Consider the following 5,465-nt stretch of genomic DNA (forward strand, 5'->3'; position numbering starts at 1 on the left):
GTTTGTAAGTGTGAAAGAATTGTGGCCCAAGTGTATTTACTTATTGGTTTAATAATAATAGTAATAAGATAATTCTTATTCGTTAATTAATAGAATGTAAATTTCTAGTGTACCCTGATGGTGGGTCTATATAAAGAGAAACTTTAGGGATTGGTGCTCTCTCAACCCATCACGTATCTTTTGCCTCCATCACATAAAACTTATCAGATCTGATCAAGAGAGAGAAACCAATTCCGGTGATTATCCGCTGTCGTCACCGTCACTTTCGTCATGGATCGAGGTAGTTTTTTCTCAATCTCTAATGTTCCGTGAAAATCATCTAGTTCTAAGATCTTGACTATTAAGATTGTCTATCTTATGTTTACATGTGGTATCAGAACTTTGATTGTGAACTTGTGATTTTTCATTATCGTTGGTGTGTTTGATTCAGTCGTATATATTTATTCAATTGTTATGAATCGACTGATGTCTCTGTTTTTTTATTGATGATTAACATATAGCAATTAACGATCGATAGTTTGATATTTTGATTCTGCTTGCTATTGATCTGCTGATAATTATTCAAAGCTTTAACCGATTAATGTTATTAGGTAATCTCATGGTCACTGTAATTCAATTGCTTTAGTACAAAGATTTATAATCGCACATGCTTTTGTAAGCTTATTAATTCAAGTTTTGCTTTTTCTTTTGATGCTCGTCTCTGCTAATGTCTTTTGTTGATAATCATGGTGGATCGTTGTGATTTATGTATTGTCAATTACAAATATCGAGTTTATTAGTAATCGTTTATGTGAACCACTACAAGAAAACAGGGTATCAGAGACTAGAGTATCCAAGACTGATTTATTAGTCTTTGATAGTGGACATCAAAGACTGATCATGCTGTCTCTAATACTATCAGAGACTAATTTTCATGCGTATACTATTCGAGACTAATATTTAGTCACAAATATATATTTCTCCGGTCATAATTTTAGGAGAGACTAATTTTTGGTCACAGATGTATTCCCTCCAAAATGAAAAACGACGCAAATCGTAGGAGGCCAATTTTTAGTCTCCGATAGCTGGCATCCGGGACTGATTTGGTTGTATCTGTTGGTATTCGGGAGTGATTTGGTTGCGCATACTATTCGAGACTAATAATTAGTCACGGATATATTCCCTCCAAAAATGTAAAAATGACGCAAATTTGTAGAGACTAATTTTTGGTCTCTGATTACGGGCATTCGAGACAGATTTGTTTGTCTCGAATAGTATTCGGGACTGATAGTATTCGCGACTAATTTTCGGTCATGGATGTATTCCCTCAAAAATGAAAAATGGCGCAAATCGTAGGAGACCAATTTTTAGTCTCTGATAATTGGCATCCGGGACTGATTTGGTTGTCTCTGATAGTATTCGAGACTGATTTGGTTGCGTATACTATTCGAGACTAATAATTAGTCACAGATATATTCCTTCCAAAAATGTAAAAATGACGCAAATTTGTAGAGATTAATTTTTAGTATCTGATTGTAGGCATCAGAGACTAAAATCTATTCTCGAAAAATGAGAAAAATCGGAGACTAACAATCAGTCTTCTATGCTCTTGCGCAGTGTCTTATTGGAGACTGAAATTCAGTCTTGAAAATATTTACGTATCAAAGACTAAAAATTAGTCTCCGATACAATTTGTTTTATAATATCAAAGGCTAAACATTAGGCCTTTAGAAACAAATTTATTCTTTACTTATTTTTTTATTATGTACTGTATCTTAGAAATTGTAACGACTAAAAATTTTAAGATAAAGATTGCATATTAAGTTTATCAAAAAGACGGTAATAACGCTGTGAATGGAAATGAATGATTTTTAAGGTCGACGAGGTTCTGAAATATTTTCGAGAATTTGTGAAGGACCACAAAAGTGAAAATAAATTTCAACGACCTTAAATAAACTCATCGTGAATTATTTTAAGTAGGAAAATTATTTACTTAACTTTTTAGTCATGTTTCTTATTTTCCGGGAAAGGAATAAAAAGAAAAAGATTTATTTGCAACAAATAAAAAGAAAAGAAAACTTGGGTTGTGGAGAAATTGGAAGAAAGGAAAATTGAAAAGGATTTAAGGGTAATTTATGAAAATGTTCTCAGCCTCATCCATAAGAGAACCGACTCATCTCTTTGCTTTATCTTCTTGGACGCGTGAGACAAAGAAAGAACGAAACCAAAAGAGGAAAAAAATCACAGAGATAAGAACGAAGAAAGAGAGACTGAGAAAGAGAGAAAGAAAAGAGAGCAAAGCAGAGAGAGAGAGAGAGAGAGAGAGAGTGAGCGGGAGATCAGAGGCCGGAAAAGAGAAAAGAAAGAGAGAGGGACATGGAGAGACGAATAATTTCAGCGTGGAAGAGGAATAAATTCTCGCTGGAATTATTTAATCGTCTCGAGGTAATGGATATCTTAAATCATTCTCTTTGGTTCTAATTTCGGATTAAAAATTAGGATTTGAATTTGAAATCAAAATATGAGGGTTTGATTTTTAGGGTTTGGAATTGAAGAAATCGGTGGCTTCTGCTCTCGAAGTATTCCGACAGTGAATCAAGGCAGAAGGGAAGAGATTGAGGTCGTGTTTTCATCTATGTATCGAAGTAAAAGGAAATCATTGATGGTTGTTTAGGTACGGTAAAAAAATTTCCAAAGAGAAACTGGGTTTAGCCTGATTTTTTTAACTCGGATATTCTGAACTGAAGGTTGGATTTGTTATTGTTTTACTTGATGATATGTTGCTGAGATTATAGATTTTCGGATTGAATTAATTTCTTTTATTACAATTTGAAATCTAGAATTGATCTTTTGTCTCGTGTTGTTTTTATCCGAGCGTGACTCTGAATTTGAAATTAAATATGAATTGAAGCTGTTTTGTTTAGTCTGATGGTAGTTCATTAATGATTTCCGTGATGGTTAGTTTGACGTTGTTCGATGATGACTCTGTTAAACGATGACTTTCGTTTCTCTCATCCTTCTTGGTTCAATAATAACATTGATAAGTTCAAAGGTATTGACTGATGGATTTCTATGCATAATTATGAGAGATTGTGCTTGAATTAAGCATCTCAATTGATTTAGTCTTAGAATTATGGATGGGTGATATTTATTGGTTGGTTGCATTTTGTGATGTTGGAATTTGGGGATTTTTGCCGTGTTCAAGGTCTAAAAATTGAAATTTGAGTTCTGATGAAATTATGCTCTCATATTCTCTCTATTGTGTTTGAATTGATGTTGAAGATTGATTGATGTGGATTTGTTCTGATGAAAGTGAAGGCTGACTGTTGGTTGACCTTGTTGATTGAACATATTGATTATAATTGTCCTCTCGGGTTCACTTTTTGGACTGAGCATGTGGTTTCGAATTGATGCTTGTGTGGAATTTGTTTCACTCGAATGTGTGGTTTCAACAAAATTGATTGATTACTTGGATTGGGATTTTCTTTTAGGGTTCAAAATCTGACTCGCGGGATTCGAGGGATTCGGCCCGCCGTGATTCAGCGGCAGAGATAAAGAAGGGCTGGCCAAAGGTAAAGAGAAGCTCGCCGGATTTAACATCAAGGCAAGGAATCCTTGATTCCATTATTAATTTGCTCGAATTTCAAAATCAAATGTCAAGGGTTTTGATTTGAATTTCTTGGATTAGGTTTCAGAAACCTGAATTGTTTATGGTTTTGGACAAAGATTTCTATCCACGATTTTATGATTATAAGGTTTTGTGGCTTTCTCAGTGATAACCTAATGCTAATATTTACTCCTTGTTTCATGTGCTTCTCTACCTGGAACGATTACTAACTTGCAACATGACTAACTTGCTGCATGTTGCATATGAACTTCTAATTTTTTTTTACTTTAGACTTGATATGTTGAGTTGACATTGCCATTTGTACTGTGAATATCTTGCAGTCTCGTAGAGTCTTCCGTATATGAAACTAAACACCGTTTAAATTTAAGGGATTAATCTGTTTTAATGATCAATCTTGTAGACATTATTGTGAAATAGAGCTGGAAATATACACATAACATATGTAAATTTGCTTCTTAGATAACGTTCTAATTTTTTTTACAATGCTTGTTCATAAAGCTGTCCGTGGTTCGTAGCCGAGCTCGTCGTCCGCTACTGAGCCCGTTGCCGCCTCTGTTCTACTCTTCCTAAAGCTACTCGTTGTCTGTAAGTTTTTTTTTTTGTTTTTAATAAAAAATTATCTGTTTTAATATTTGTTTTAGTGTAGGATTGATAATCTTATTGTGAAATAGAACTGGAAATATACACGTCTATGTACATACACATCTATGTACGTAATTTATAAGTTTGATGATTTTGACTACAAGAAATATCTAGCTACTAAGTTTGATGATTTTGACTCGACCATGGTTTCATCTACGAGCAATGAAGGAAGTGGTGATCAAAGAAATGAGAACTCCAACGGCATACCAGGTCAAGAGCGTTAGTAAATCGTGGATGTCGGATTCAACTTTAATATTTCATTTATCTTATATATTTTTTGTAGTAGAGATTTGGATATATTTGGTTTGTTTTTTTATTCTTAGTTTTTCATGAATATTGTTTTGACGATTGTGCATGATTTTATTCTTAGTTTTATTCTTAGTTTTGCATGAATATTCTTAGTTTTTCAATATTTTTTGCAGTAGAGATTTGGATATATTTGGATATAATTTATTTACGATTGCTATTCTAAGGAAGCTTATTTTAGATTCTTATGTACTCTGATTTATTTAGAAACTGGAAAATTAGTCTTGTATACATAAATGCTTGTCTTAGAAGCATTATATTTAGAGCTAAAAATTAGTCTCCAAAGCACCATGACAAGACTAAATAAACAGTCACAGATGCCACTCCAATGAAATGGAACAGTAACTAAACATCGGTCCTTAAATTACGTTATCTGAGACTAAAATTCAGTCCGAAAATCAGTTTATCCGAGACCGAAAATCCGTTTTAAAAGGTTAATAATCAGTCACGTTATTCGAGACTAACAAACGTTATTCGAGACTAACAATCACATTATCCAGGATTAACAATTAGTCTTAAAAAGGCTTATTAGTGACTAAATACGAGTTCTCGGCCGACCTTATTAAGGACTGAAAAATGTGGTATCTGAGACTAGTTCTTTGTCATGAATATTGCGGCGTATCCGAGACTTACTTTCAGTCCTTGATACTAGGTATCCGAGACTAGCCTAGGAGACTAAAAATCAGTCTCAGATACTCATCTGAGACTGTTTATCAGGTATCGGAGACTAAATAATTAGTCTCTGATACCCTATCTGATACGCGTTAACGCACTACAACATATTCAACAATTACCGACGATTTTTTTCGTCGGTAATTACCCGATAATCGTCGCTAAATGTCCGTGCCTAAATATATTTAGCGACGATTTATTCGTCGCTAAATATTTACCGACGATATTAGCGACGATA

The 5,465-nt window shown here is 33.8% G+C and overlaps 1 long non-coding RNA gene across 2 annotated transcripts; it reads left to right on the forward strand.

Annotated features, from left to right (window-relative positions):
- The first annotated feature begins 2,137 nt into the window (after positions 1-2,137).
- LOC149407241 (uncharacterized) lies at positions 2,138-4,735 on the forward strand. Of its 2 annotated transcripts, none has more exons than XR_016296535.1 (4): positions 2,138-2,424; positions 2,520-2,653; positions 3,471-3,583; positions 4,106-4,735. It is a non-coding gene; the product is annotated as an uncharacterized LOC149407241 (long non-coding RNA). The 2 variants fall into 2 exon arrangements; XR_016296536.1 differs by having other exon boundaries at positions 3,471-3,551.
- Positions 4,736-5,465: the final 730 nt, after the last annotated feature.

This window comes from Urtica dioica, chromosome 1, assembly GCF_054948205.1.
Source record: "Urtica dioica subsp. dioica isolate 48M chromosome 1, U.dioica_male_clone48M_v1_H2, whole genome shotgun sequence".
Classification (NCBI taxonomy): Eukaryota; Viridiplantae; Streptophyta; class Magnoliopsida; order Rosales; family Urticaceae; genus Urtica; species Urtica dioica.